This window comes from Canis lupus, chromosome 22 (assembly GCF_048164855.1).
Source record: "Canis lupus baileyi chromosome 22, mCanLup2.hap1, whole genome shotgun sequence".
NCBI classification, from domain to species: Eukaryota; Metazoa; Chordata; class Mammalia; order Carnivora; family Canidae; genus Canis; species Canis lupus.
This window is the reverse complement of record NC_132859.1, coordinates 230059-245355: the sequence shown is the minus strand read 5'-3', so window position 1 is coordinate 245355 and position 15297 is coordinate 230059. Positions and strand designations below refer to the sequence as shown.

At 49.7% G+C, this 15297-nt stretch overlaps 1 long non-coding RNA gene across 1 annotated transcript; it reads left to right on the top strand.

The window, feature by feature from the left end:
• Positions 1–328: 328 nt before the first annotated feature.
• LOC140613757 (uncharacterized) lies at positions 329–14465 on the top strand. The gene is made up of 3 exons (XR_012014603.1): positions 329–743; positions 13275–13384; positions 13587–14465. It is a non-coding gene; the product is annotated as an uncharacterized lncRNA (long non-coding RNA).
• The last annotated feature ends 832 nt before the right edge of the window (positions 14466–15297 follow it).

The following is a 15297-nucleotide window of genomic DNA, read 5'->3' as shown; positions in this document are numbered from 1 at the left end:
CCGGGTCGCGGCAAAGGAGGGACTGTTTTTTAATTCAACTCAGCTGCTCGTAACTCGGGCGGGGAGCACGTCGCGCGTCGTCGGGACGGTCGCCGGGGCTGGAGAGCTCTCGCTGTGCGGTCCCCGCCCCTGGGCCCCCTCGGGTCCCCCTGTGCTGTCACCCAAGAGGCAGCACCGTGGAAACGCATCTCTCCAGCTCCCTGAGTGGGGGGTGTGCAGGCACCCGGCCACGGACGCGCCTGACAACTCGGCGGTGCTCCGTCCGTCCCCCGGGAGGACATGCTCACCCCGTCCCTGCAAAGGTGCAGAGCACTTCACCCGAGCCGTTGATCCCAACAAATCCGGCGCTGGGGGTCACCCATGCCATCAGGACGGGGTTTGACCTGCCTGAGAAGCCCCCCTCCCCGAGGTGGGTTCGTTGGCCCCTCAAGCACAGAGTTAAAAGTTTCCTCCGTATCTTATCCCGCAGCCACTGACTCGGTCCAGCCCAGATCCCCCAGACCTCTAGCGAGCCAGGGTACGGGACATCCCACGCACGGCCTTCTGCGTCCTGTCTCCCCTTTGCTTTCCTATCCGCTCTTTTCCCGTCGCACTTGCTTGCCGTGTTGTATATAGTTCACCTCTCTGTGCACATTTTATTTCCACGTGCTGAACCCCGCTGACAGAGTCCTGTGCTTAATAATCTCTACCTTCTCCGAAGCGCCAAGCCGTGAGTCGGTGCCAACCCGGATGAACTCCGCTCGGTAAGTGTGGGCTGAATGAGTCGGCCGAATAATTCGTGATGACAATCAGAAGCCAGGCGGCCGACAGCAGAGGTCCGGGGAGGGCTCAGGGCACACAGGGGCTTCTCAGTTCCTTCCTCCTTAATAGAAGGGATAACAGAAGAACACGTGTATTAGTCAGAAGATGTAGTCAGGACGGTTGGCGCTATAGGCCTCTGGGGAAGCCACCGACGTGTAACCAGGAAGCGTGAGTGGGAATCTAAGCCATCCCGCTAGAGGTGATCTGCATTTTTCTGAGCCTCGGCGTCTTCTCAATCATATGAGGTCGACATCACCTTGACCCCCAATGTCACAGGATGGTAGTAGGTTGTATCAGTTAAGAGTGTGTCTGGCTGCAAGTAACAACAAATCGTTGCGGTGCGTTCAACGAGCAAGAGTGTCTTTCTCCCACAGAAGAATGAGTCCGGTGGGCAGCGCGAGGCATGAACCGCGGTGACGCCTTAGGTCACCCAGGTCCTTTCTGTATTTCTGTCTTGACATCGTTGCCATGCCAGTTCTCTGCCTCACGGGGCTCGTCTTCTCTTGGTCACAAGGTGACTCCTGGAGCTTCCCCACGTGTGCACATTCGGGAAGAACAGGCAACGGGCGGACGCCCTTCTCCTTGTGAGTCTTTCTCGGCCCATTCGTCCTTGCATCTCTGGACGCTGTGGGGCACCGGCCCACCTTCAGGTTAGTCAGTGGCCAAAGGAGCTGGCGTTTGCGTTTCCATGACTGATGGAGCCCTGTCATCCTACATCTCCTGGCACTGAGGTAGAGACACAGCCAAGAGTCTCTTTGTGACAACAGATCAACTCAGCAGGGAGGAAGGGGGCAGGTGGACGAGCACCCAATAGAGTCTGCCTCATGGTAAAGCAGATAAAGCCGAGCTCCTCAAGGTGTAACAGCATCAGCAGCACCTGGAAACTTGGTAGGAATGCACCTGGGTGGCTCAGCTGGTTCAGCATCCAACTCTTGGGTTTGGCTCGGGTGTTGGTATTGAGCCCCGTATTCTGCTCTATGCTCAGTGTAGTCTTCTTGGGGTTCTCTCCCTCTCCCTCTGCCCCTCACTCCCTGCTCATGCACACAAGCACGCGCACCACTCTCTCTCTAAAAAAAAAAAAAGAAAGGAAGGAAGGAAGCAAGGAAAGAAAAGAAAAAGGAAAGAAAAGAAAAAAGAAAAGAAAGAAAAGAAAAAAGAAAGAAAAGAAAAGAAAAAAGAAAGAAAAGAAAAAAGAAAAGAAAGAAAAGGAAAGAAAATAAAAAAAGAAAAGAAAGAAAAGAAAAGAAAGAAAAGAAAAGAAAAGAAAAAAGAAAGAAAAGAAAAGAAAAGAAAAAAGAAAAGAAAAGAAAGAAAAGAAAAGAAAAGAAAAGAAAAGAAAAAAGAAGAAAAGAAAAGAAAAGAAAGAAAAGAAAAGAAAAGAAAAAAGAAAAGTGTCTGGCTCCACCCTGGACCTGCTCAATCAGAAATTCTGGGGCAGGGCCCAACAACCTGTGTTTTAACAAGTCCTCCAGAGGATGCTGAAGCTCACTCAGGTTTGAGAACCACTGGGATAAAGTTGAGAAAAAAACTTAGCAACCAAGCTGGAGACTCAGTGATGTTAATGAAATGTCTTCTTCATCAAAGCCCTCCTGTGGGAAGAGGAGAGGAGAAGAGGGAGAGGGAGAGGGAGGCAGGGAAGGAGAAGCAGGCAGCCTTTACTGAGGTGGGCAACGTCCCTGCTGCCTGCCCCTGTCTCTTCTCACTTAATCTGAACAAACCCCGTTTTCACAGATGAAAGGTTACGTGACTGATGAAGGACAATAGCTCAGATTCAAATATTGGTCTGATTCCAAGTCAGTGGACTTCCGACTGCCACACCTCAAAGGGAACAGTCCTGGCAAACTGAGAATAACTCCATTTATGAAAATGGGATTTAAGAGTAAAATTCACCGCTCCTCTACTGGGCATTCAGAGCCCTCCAAAATTTTGCTCTGATCTACGTTTCTGCCTCCCCTTCACTCCACCCCCCACCCCCACCCCCACCCCCATACCCTTCCCCCAGCTCAGAGCCACGCCTGACGCCTCCCCGTTCCTTGGGCTTTGCCAAGGCCTCAAGGGCTTCAAGGCCTCAACTCTACTCCTGCCCTCTGTGATGCCCTCCCTTCCCCTTTCTGCCTGTTGAACTTTATTCTTTGTAAATGATTAAACGACTAAAACTGACCCTCTATGTGTTCATGGTACAGTCCATAAAACCAGCTTGGCATTCAATAATTGCGCAATAAACGGATGCAAGGATGCCTGCTTTGAATTCCCCTCCTACCAGGAGGCACCTCCAAGCTTTTCTTTCTAATTCCACAGCATTTTGCTTGCATTTCTGATTTCTCAAATCTGTCCTGTGATAAGATGATATATTTGCCTCTGTCTCCCAACCAGCGTGTGAACCCCCAAAGCCAAGGTGTGGTCTCACTCATGTCTTTATCCTCTCTAGCACCCAGCACAGGGTCATACATGCAGTGAGCACTCAGAAACCACACGTAGAGGATGGAACTCTCTAACATGAAGTGTCTATCTGTACATTTCAAAGAACTTCAAACAACTGTATTTTTCAACTAGCTGATGAATCCTACCATTTTTAATGCACAAAAGCCTGTTTCATGCGAATGCTGTTGATGGAGAAGCAAACCTTTCCTTTGGATCATTCTAGTAGATTTTACCTTGCCCAGTGCTTAGCTAATCCAATTCTGAGAATACAGCGTCACCGCTGGATGTTGAAACAGAGCCATTTTGGGAAGCTGAGCGGAAAACCTCCCAGTAGGAGTTATTTACGCACCTGCTGGATTGCCTATAATAAATGAGACTAGCCAACTCATGGTACGATCCCCCAGCACACTGTACCCTGGCCATTCCCTCCCTGCCTGCATTTACTGGATGACTTCCAAGAATGTTTGGAAATTAAATATATTTTGCAGCCTCCAGAAAGTATCACGGGACAACGTTAAAAGTGATACTGAGCTGTAGATAATTGCATTTATTTAAAAAAGTCTTTAGAAGAACACCTTTTTACAATACATTTTGAATGTTGGGGGAACAGAGAGTGAAGGTTAGAAGGAGGGACCAGAAAGAAGGTATGAAGGTGGTTGCTAAAATCCAGCACTTTCTAGGCAGAAAACAGGAGAGGCTCAAAGAAAGCGTACATACATAAATATCAAAACAGGCAGAAGACTGTGTTCAATTATTCTCTCACTCTTGTTTGCCTCCTTAGGCCCTTGTCACCATATTCTGGACATTCATTCCAAATAACTGACCAACAAGGACTTACTGAATACCAGCCTATGAGATGCAAAAAGAGAAAGAACACCAGAAGAAAGACTACCATTTCTGACATTTTTCTAGCTTTTAAGAACTTAAAAATGCTTTCAAATACTTGATCTCATTCAACCCAATCTCATTGTACAGATGAGCAAACCGAAGAGGATATGACCAGGACCATATGGCGTATAGGTAACTGAGTCTGGGCCCATGCATACATGTGCTGACTCTAAGTCCTGTGCTCTTCACTCTCTGCCTCTCTGCCACAAAGACAAGGGCTGAGCTTTTTTTTGTTTGTTTGGGATTTTTTTTTTTAAGATTTTATGTATTTATTTGAGAGACAATGAGAGAGAGACAGAGAGAGAGAGAGAGAGCACAAGCAGGGACAGCAGAGGAAGAGAGAGAAGCAGACTCTCTGCTAAGCAGGGAGCCCAACATGGGGCTCGATCCCAAGACCCCAGGATCATGACCTGAACCAAAGGCAGATCCTTAAGCGACTGAGCCACCCAGGCACCCCAAGGGCTGTTTTTAACAAATGTCTAGGCTACAATATACACTCCCACAATATGATAAACTTTAAAAGATATCTTTTACAAATTCCTGGGTGAAGAAGCATTAGAGTTAACTGTTTAACTTCTTCCACTAGGTCCTCACTGAAACAACCCAGAGAGGAATATAGAAGAAAAAACTTTAGGGAAAGGGAGTATAAGTACAGGACAATATGCCTTCCATGTGGTGAAAAGTGTGGTGCCGTCCTGTCCAACATGGTCCAGGTGGGTCCAGGTGAAGGGGCACCTCACAATCTCACCTCCTGAGAAACAGCAGTGCTTATAAGAAGTAAATGGCAAGGACACTATGAGATCCCCACCCTGCATGGTGCATGACTGGTCCCCTTGCAATTGTGAATTTTTAAGGGTCAGAGGCACTAATGACAAAGGTGCTGGCCCAGAGGAGGCAAAATTTACAACAGCATAAAAGACACTTAAAAAAAACCATAGCTAATTAAAATTTTCATTAAAAGCAATAAAGAAGAGGCACTTGGGTGGTTCTGTCCGTTAAACATCTGCCTTCAGCTCAGGTCATGATCCCAGGGTCCTGGGATGGAGACTGGGGTCAGCCTCCCTACTCAGCGGGGAGCCTGCTTCTCCCTCTCCTTCCTGCTCATGCTCTCTGTCACTATCTGTTGTTTGCTCTCTCTCTCTCTCTCTCAAATAAATAAATAAAATCTTTAAAAAATAATAAGATCTAAACATTTTTATTTATTTAAGAGAGAGAGAAAGCAAGAGAGTACAAGCAGGAGGGCAAGCAGCAGGAGAAGGAGAAGTAGACTCCCCACTGAGCAGGGAGCCTGGCACAGGGCTAGATCCCAGGACCCTGGGCTCATGACCTGGGCAGAAAGAAGATGTTTAACTGACTGAGTCATTCAGGCACCACTCAAAAACTCTTTTTAAAGCATTAAAGAAGAGAATGGGCACGGCAAGAAGTCAAAGTCAGTGGTAAAGAAATTTGAAGAACTGCCATGGAATGAGGAAGAAAAAGACAGGAGGATTGAAATAATGAGAGAAAAATTGTCATACCTAAAGAACATCTAATACAGAAAGCACAGATCAGAGATGTTCCTGGGGAAAGAAAGAGACACAGAACAGAATCAGAATAAATAAAACAAACAAAATAACCAAAAATATAAAAGAAGAAAACTTTCCTGAGCTCATCTATCCATAAGGATCCATCAGCCTCCTGTGACAGAAATGCAACACCAAAATTAAAAGAGTCTGGGAAATATAGTTTTTATTCCAAGCAGCCATGTGTCCATATGAAAATCAAGAATTATATACGTAAGGAGATTATGGATTGGGGGAACCACAACCAACCTCTACCATAACTGAGTAAAACATGCATATTTGCAGATAAAAAGACCTCACTGAGTACCCACAAAATTACCTCAAAGACTTCAACTATGAGATATATTCAAGTCCAGGAACAACAGAAGAATTTCACAATTATCCAGGCAAGAAAAAAAATAAAAAGCAGGAGCTAGCCTGCTTAGTCCTATAACTAACATGGGATGACAATAGTGACATACATATAGTTTTGAGTATAAAAGTTAGCAGTCAAGAATTCTGAACTCATCCAAGTTGTCATTCATGTTTACAGGAAATGTAGGAGGGCCCCTGGGTGGCTCAGTGGTTGAGCGCTGCCTTCGGCTCAGGGTGTGAACCCGGGGTCCTGGGATCGAGTCCCGCGTCGGGCTCTCTGCATGGAGCCTGCTTCTCCCTCTGCCTGTGTCTCTGCCTCTCTCTCTCTGTGGCTTTCATGAATAAATACATTAAAAAAAATCAACAAATACACACTTAAGTTTTGTGCCTTTTATTATTCATAAATTTCACCTCAAAGGGGGAAAAACTGCAAGCAATTAAACTCTGCTTAATGATATTTGCACTGAAGATTTAGGGGGATGTACAGTGACATCTTCAACTTACTTCCAAATGCATTTTTTTTTAAAAAAGATGGGCTGAATGGATAGATACACGATAAAGCAAGCAAAGTAGAACAGCAATAGTGGAAATGAGATGCTGTATATGAGTGTTCACTAGAATTCTTCCAACTTTTCTGTAGTTTGAAAATTTTTATAAAACAATATGCTAAGAAAAAAAAAAGCAATACTTAGATCCAGAATCCCAGATTAAATAAATAAAATAAGAAACTGAGTGAAATAGGGTAGAAGAGGAAAGTAACAGTGTGTTTGTTTCTTAACCTGACGTAGGAGACCGTTGATAGGTAGCATTTTTTTTAAAAAAAAATCAGTAATTAGAAAAGTATAGTTTCCCTCAGATATGTTTTAAATTATCAAAGCAATTCAAATAGAATTTTAAAATAGGACCCATACAGTCTCTATTACAGAAAAAAAGGAAAAACAAACATAGCAAAAAAAAAAAAAAATTTAAGAAAAGAGCACAAAGTAGTTTAAAAAAACGAAATCATAAGCAACCTGACTAAAGTAAAAACTCACATAGTAACCTTGACAATAAATATAAATGGCTTAAACTCCTATATTTGAAAAACTAAACCTACCAATATGCTATTCACCTAGAGCAAACAAAGGAAAGTATCAGACGAAGGAAGGATAAGCTGGCAAACACATCATTCATATAAACACACCATCAAAAAGAAATCAGGATCACAATTTTTCCATCCAAGTAGAACAGTGAAATTTAGATAAATACTGACAAAGTGAGCAACTCAGAAAGAAAACGTAATTGTCACGAACCTTCTTATGCCACGTTATACAAAACAAAAATAAATAAGAATTCCTAGAGATCCAGAGGAAAATTGATAAAAATGCAATAGTAACAGGAAACTCGAAGATCATGCCTTTGCTCAGAAAGGAAATATGCGTCAATAATAATACGACCCTGACTTAGGAAGCACCTGAGGTGTGTTGCACTCAGCGTAGAGTTGATCAGGACTTCAGGACTAGAACTTTGCTCATTCTAGAAGCTGTATTTCCTTAATGAAAGCAGGCCACGCGCAAGCTTCTTTGGCATCACGCACGCACATTTACACTTGGCCTACGTTGTCTATAAACCCCACCTGCCTATGTGCTGCAGATGCAGAGACATATGAGAGAGAGAGGTCACTCTCTACGTGGGAGATTTAGCAAAACTCCAGAGCCATAAGGTCTAGAGAAGTTTCCATTGCTGGTTTAGAGGAAGAAGAAATGGTGTGGGCTATGAGACCTGGAAAAGAGGGATCCCTGGGTGGCGCAGCGGTTTGGCGTCTGCCTTTGGCCCAGGGCGTGATCCTGGAGACCTGGGATCAAATCCCACATCGGGCTCCCGGTGCATGGAGCCTGCTTCTCTCTCTGCCTGTGTCTCTGCCTCTCTCTCTCTCTCTGTGACTATCATAAATAAAAAAAATAAAAAAGACCTGGAAAAGATTTCTCGTAACTGTTAAAACTCTGAGATGCTTCAAAAAGCAACGAGTCCTCGTAAAAGATCGGATGATAGAACAAGGAGTTTTGGTTCCTAGGGCTGGATCCTGCTTCCACAAACAGAAACGAGGGAGATTGGAGAGGAGCAAGGTTAAGGGAAAGTTGAACAGGTGGACACGAGCACATTTCGAATGTGCTATAACCATAAGATAGGCCGTTGGAGGTGCTTCGGAGGCTGTGGGAAACGTAGAACAGGATCTGGCTGGAAATGTGGATTGGAGAGGGACTCTCACCAAAGTCAATTAAAACCATGATTTGGGTTACTGGTGGGGAAGATGCAGGATTAGCAAAGCCCACAGAAGCCGGATGATGGAGACCTGGGAAACCCGGCAGAGAATTCTGTGCATGACGTCATAGCAACGTAAGGCCCACGAAGGTTTTGGATCAGGGAAGTGGTTCCAGTTATCAGGAAATCTCCATTTTGAAGCCAAATTTTGCCTCCCTACACATCTATCGGCAGCTGTGCTTCCTCCGCCCTGTGGGGTAACCCAGATTGCATCTGCTCCCCGCTCCATGTCGATCGACGACGGAAAAGCAGCAACAGCCTTTCACCTTCGTGCAGTTAATAGGACTAGAAGGGGAAGACATAACGCACTCCGAGAAAACCACATTAATCATCAACCCAGGAAACTGGAACTCTCTACAAAACCATTGCTATAAATTCAATATTTACATAAAAATCTGGACGTTCAAGTTCTTGTTACCACAGGGAAGGAAAACATGTAAAGCTACTAGAAAGAGCAGCCCGCTTGCTACTCAGACTCACCAAATCCTTGAGTGCAACATCCCCCCTTTTCAGAGAGGACAACTCAGCTGCCAAAAGACCGTCGGCGTCTTGATCAATAACGTGTCCACGCGATTTACGATTCCCACTTGGCCATTCCCGTTTTTGAGTTGAAGAAACCGTGGCCCCGAGGGCACAGTGACCTGCCCGATGTCGCACAGCAAGCAAGCATCCAGACTAATAGTCGCGCCCAGTTTGCCCTGCGCCACGACCACCCCGGCCAACCGAGGGATGCCGGACAGGCAGGGAGGGAGCGGGAGAAATGGCTGTGTTCCTGGTCTTACGTGTCCTTTGGAAGGATGAAAGCCCCAGAGGATGCGGAAACTGCGTACACCCACCTGGGTTTTGGGTGAAGTCGCTGGGACCCGCTCTACAATTTCTACAAAAGAGATAGCATCTGCCAGCTTCCCGCCCAGGGACCTTATTACAAGTGGGGTTTGGCTCCTGGGTCAGGATCTCAGGGTGGGGCCCTAGAACCCAAGTTCCTCCAAAGCAGGGGGGCCACTGAGGTTTACATTCATGAGCAGTGAACACGTGATGAGTGAATCCAGATCTTGTCCTCCGGCCTGGGGTCAAACTGGGCAGGGGTCATCCTCCAGCCTTGGGTCCCCAGGCCCTTGTGTGCCCTTCCGGGCCCCGCTCATTGCTCAGCTCAGCCCAGAACGGGTCCTCCTGAAGGACATCCCTTGGCTGGTTTAATTTCTAAAACCTGTCATAAAAGCAGCTCTTCTCTCCTAATGAGGTAATTGGTGCCATAATGCCATTAGGAAGGTGCCCCTGGCGTGCGGCTCAATTAAGAAAGGTGCATTAAATGATTTACATTTCTTTATTTAGCTGAAACTCTTGCTCTAGACTTGCTAAGGAATATGATGCAATGAGCCAGAGGATGGGGCTCCTTAAATCCTATATGCAGCTTTCTAATGGATGCATTGTTCTTCCTCACCCCACTGTCCAATTTTTCTTCTCCTAATGCTGGAAACAGAGAGGGGGGGGGAAAAACCTACTCAAGTGTCAAGAGGCAAAAGGAAAAACCTGCATGAGACTGATTCTCAGCCAGCAGGCACACTGACCTTCCCGAGGGACAGGGCTCTCCACGTCAGCTGTTGCCCTTGGGGTTTATTCTGGGCTTCGGCTGGACCTGGAGCCCCGCAGAGCCCCCTAAGGAGGGCCTGGCTGCGGTAGCCCCGGGCTGTGCCACCCGGGGTTTTTTGCAGGAGCCCAGGGAGGGCCTGGAGGATGGGCCACGGGCCAGCAGTCGCGGCAGCAGCTCCCGAGAGCTCGCTGGAAATGCAGAAACCCAGGCCCTGCCCCACCGGATGAAATCAGACCTGGATTTAACAAGCCCCTCAAGGGATCCTGAGGCTCTTTGAAATTTGAGAAGCGCCGGTCTGGATCCTTCCAGAATAAATCAGAACTTCCCAGGTTGCCTCAGAGAGCTTTACCCGCCGGGAGCCAGCCCATGCCTACCCCTGGTGGCCGCGGTTTTCTTAAGGGTGACGCCATTCTCATAGGAGAAAACCTCTCTTTCTCTCTCTCTCTCTCTTTATTTTTTTTTTTTAAAGAAAAAAAAAATCCCCAAGTAACAGAAAAGACCAAGAGAGAGTTTCTGGATTTAAGAAGTTCAAAGCCCATATTCCATTGACTTGCATAACCAGCAGCCTCCCCTGCATCACACCCGGGGCCGCCGCTCGGTCCGTGCCAAGCCACAACTGCATGAAAAGCCAGAAGAAAAACAGTGTTTGTGACACAGGGAGGCAGGAGGCCAACTTCCAAGCCCGGGGAGCCACTGCGGGGAAGGGGCAGGGGCAGGGGCAGGGGCAGGGGAAGGGGCAGGGGCAGGGGCAGGGGCAGGGGAAGGGCCGCGGAGGTGGCTTCCCACCCGACGCCCCCGGAGGCCGGGCCCAGGGTCAGAGGCACCCGCAGGGGGCACCACGAGGAGGCCCGGGGAGCCGGTGCGGGACCCCTCGAGGCCCCCCACGCGGCCCCGCCGTCCCCGCTGTCCCCGAGCCCCCAGCCCCGGACGAGCCAGCGCTTTCTGTTCACATCTTCCCTCCCTGGGTTTTTCCGCTCGTCCCCCCCGCAGCCAGGAATCTGCTCTTGGTCGCTGGGAGTTTGAGGCCTGAAGGTTCCAGAGATGAGTGAGATCACGCGGCATTATGTGACCCTGCCTGGCTTGTCCCACTTGGCCCGTCCCATGGAGGCTGCTCCGCTGGCCTTGCCCCTGTGACAAGCCTGCGGCCACCAGCTCCCAGCGGCGGCCACCAGCTCCCCGCGCGGCCAGCGCTCACCATCTTCCCCTTCAGGTACACACAACCCGACTCGGGAGTGAAAATAGTGTCCCTTAAACCCAAGGTCTCCCTCGACACCCCGAGAATCTCGGGTCCCCAACGAGCTCACCTGCGGTGGGGGAGCTGGCTTGTGAGACAACAGTCGGCCCCCCAGCCCCTTCCCCTGCTGCCTGTAGACGGACCCTCCCAGGGCCAGTGCGGCGCCCCGAGGTGACTCCCAGGTGACCGTCGCGTCCCCTCAGGCCTAGGCCCCCTGCTCATTGGGCCCAGGAGGGTGAGCTTTGCACCCGGGCTCCTGGATCGGCCCCTCCGCCCCCTCCCTCCCCCGCTGTCTTCCCTTAGGTCCCAGGCACCCTGTCATCTTCCTGGCGAGGGAGCCGAGGGGAGAGGGCTGGCCCCCCCTCCCCAGGCGGGGCGAGTGACTGCGACGTTTCCATGGCACTGCGCTCCGGGACCGCGGGCTCCCCTCGTGCGGGAGCGTCCCGGAATGTCTCTTTATTAGGTGTCTGCAGAGGCAGAGCTGTCCTGATGCCAGCGCCCCCACACTGAGGACTTTATTAGATTTTTAATTTTCTGTCTGGGTGCCCCCGCGGCATCACACTTTCCACGGCTGCCAGGGGCCCTAAGCGGCTTCCTCGGCCCCCCCATAACGGGAGAGGTTTTGGGGCCTCTAAGATAAAGACGCTTTGTGTCTGGGCGAGGCGCTGAGGGGAGAGGGAGAGGGAGCCCCTGTCCCGTCCACGCGGGGGCCCGGGGACTCCGCTGGGGCCTCAGGCCCGACGCCTGGCCTGCCCCCCCCACCCCGGGGACATCCTGGTACCTGTGGTGGCGACCCATGCACCAGGACTGGCCTGCGTTCCCGGGGGCTCTGCCCACAGGCTGCCCCGGGCAGGTCCCCCGCGGCCCAGGCCCACCCTGGGCGGCAGCTCCTGCCCAGGCACACTCGGGTTGACCAGGCGACACCCCCCCCAGCCCCGGGCACCGAGGGTCTAGGCAACGACCACCGGCTGGCAGAGGAGGACCCACAGGCCCGGCGAGCCCCGAGCTCAGCCTGCCGGCGATTTGCTCCCGGCGCGGCCTCTAAGCCTCCCTTTGAGGAGACCTTATTTGCAGGGTGAATGCGAAAGCCCCAGAGAAGAAAACCCTTTGGTGATGCCCGCCTCGGGAACAATTTTGCCTCTGAGAGCAAGTTGGTATTTGGGGTTAATCCCTCTGTGGAAACACTGGGTTGAAAGCCCAGGGGAGGTCAGGGGTCTGATTACGGCTTCTGTTGACATATAAACTTCCTGGGCCCAGGAGACAATCGCAGGGGTGGGGGCAGGGCCCGCGGAGAAAAGAGAGAAAAGAAGAATTTTTTTTTAATTAAATGGCCTTCTCTCTTAAAATTACAATCAAGGAAACAAGGTGGGGCTTGTGGACTCAAGCTTCGATTTCCTGCGCAGGTGCGAGTATTTCTTTCATTTTTCAGTTAAGATGGACGTGATGGGGTTGAGGTGTCTTCGAAACAGAGTTGGAAATGAAATGCGGACGTATATACACGCACCTATTAGGTGTATATATGATATAAATGTGTGTAGGTATGTTTCAAGAAAATAGGTATATTTAAAGAAAAAAACAAAAAAACAAAAAAACCAGGAGGAAATGCCTTCAGGTATCTCCTGAGAACCACAGGGATGGTTTTGTTGTGTATTTTTGGTTTGCTTTGGTTTGACCAGAGAAAATCATCACAAAGACTCTACAATAGGCAGATAAGCTAGAAACAATGGTGTTTAGGCCAATTAAAAAAACAAAACAAAACAAAACAAAACTGCGGTAAACACATATATTCAACAGAAGCCCAGTGACAGTATTAAAGACAGAATTAACACTTTCAAAAGAATTACAAGAAAAAACATTTCTTGCCTATGCTCACAAAAAGGCAAAGCAAGGCTATGCAGCCGGGGGGTGGGGGTGGGGGGATGCCAACGTGGTTATCCAAAAAAAAGCAGTTAATTTTTGAGATCTATAATGGGAATCCTTTTTAAAATTGAATCAGAGCTTGTTTCAATTCAAGTATAATTAACATACAGTGTTATATCAGTTTCTGGTAACTTGAGCGATTTTTAAAAACGTTAAAGACAAAATACTTTTACTTTTTTTTTTTTTTTTTTTGGACAAAAAGACAGGGTGTCAAGAGTCCGTCCCAGACTTCTTTAAGAACATTAAACAAAATATCCATGAAGAAACCGGAAACCCTATTGTTTGGGACATCTGCAACCAGATAAAACTCAGGTATGTAGGATTTAAATCTGAAAACGTCCCATAATCGAGGAGAGGTTCCCCAGGCCTGACGACTCGTTTCCTTTTGTGTCTCTAGCTGGTGAAATTTTTTTGAGGCTTTTGCAAATATTAAAGATGCTTCTTCTCCCCGTTTACTTTGTTAAATAAAAAGGAAACCATTTCTTTTTTTTTTTTTTTTTTTTTTGTTTTTTAGCATTTCTTTTAAGAAGTGGTCGCTTCTCCACTTTGAGTCTCTGGCCGAAGAACCTTGGAAAGCCAAGCATCGGACGTTTCAAAGATGAATCTGTCCACAAAGTAGCCAAGAGAAAGAAAAAAGCGAACAAAAGTTGAAATCAAATCCTATAGGCCATTAATTGCCCCTTCGAAAGACTCAAGAAAATTTCTTATTCTTTCATTTTTCTCCATAAATCCTATAATCTCCCCAATTCATCAGCGACTTGGTTCCCGGCCTTGCCCACTTGGCCTTTTTCCTTTTATGTCTTTCATCCCCTAAATGAGAATGGTTTCTCGATGTTCTCTAACACAAATTCCTTCAGAGCATCCGACGGCGGGCAGGTGGCCGTTTCAGTCGCGGGGGTTCGACCAGCGGCCCGCCCCGCAGACCACGCGAGCCCGCGTCCGGGAGGGGCGCCAGTCCTCGCTCTCAGGGGCGCGGGGATTTGTCACCCCCTCGCAGGCTGAGTCCCGGCCTGGACACAGGGGAGGGGGTTCGGGGCCCCCGGGCAGGTATCAGAGGTTGTCAGAGGGCCGGGGTGGGTCAGGGGACGTGAGACCACGTTGCAGGGGCAGGAGCCTGACTGTGACCCCTCTTGGGCTCCGACATGCCCGGGGGCTGGGCCCTGAGGTCTGCCGTGGGCAACAGTCAGGGTGACTCCACCATGTCGTCCCCGCACCAGGACACCTCCGAGGGTAAAAGTGGGGGAGTCTGGGGATCCCTGGGTGGCGCAGCGGTTTGGCGCCTGCCTTTGGCCCAGGGTGTGATCCTGGAGACCCAGGATCGAGTCCCACATCAGGCTCCCGGTGCATGGAACCTGCTTCTCCCTCTGCCTGTGTCTCTGCCTCTCTCTCTCTCTCTATCATAAAAAATAATATCAAAAAATATCAAAATATCAAAAAAAAACTATCATAAAAAATAAATAAATAAATATTAAAAAAAAAAAGTGGGGGAGTCTGTTAGGATCAGGGCGGGACAAGCCTACATCCGAGCCGGGGCCTCTCCGGGCAAACTGGGGTGAGGCTGACCTGAACTACGGGGCCCCCAAAGTCTAGGGGACACAGCTCGGCGGCGTCAGAATGGACTCGGGCGGATTGGTCCCTTGGCCCGGGGCAGGGAGCAGCCGGGGGTGGCCGTGGGCCTTCCTGCCCCTGCCCTCGCTGAGCACTAGCAGAGGCAGGGTCTCAGAGGGCCGCAGGGCTTACGCTCCTTGGCCCCATTCCTTCTGCCTCCTCCCACGGCTGTGACCACCAGGAGGTCTTGGGTCTGTAGAACCACCTAGAACAGTCAGACGAACACGGCTCTAAGCCTTGAGGCCCAACGTGGAGGGAAGGCTGGACCACAGGCCACTCTGCCCTGGGAGATGGAAGCCAGGGGGTCCGTAGGAGCTTCCTGTGCCCCTGAGGACGACACGGGTTGCACAAGGACCTGCCCACGGAAGCTGGCAGGCGGCAGGAGCACGGCAGCGGCCCATGGGTGGCACCCAGGGCCACGTTTGGTGGTGAGGGGACGGTGAGCCCCCCCACCCCTCCTGCCCTGCGTGCGGCACGCGTGTCCTGCGGGGATGCCCCGGAGAGCGTGGGTTCTGCTGGGGCATGTGGGGGGTGACCGCAGAGTCCAGTCAGCTGTGGCCTGGACGCCAGCTGGGCACCTGTCACGGGGGCGGGGGGTGGGCGGCAGCGCCGACCCG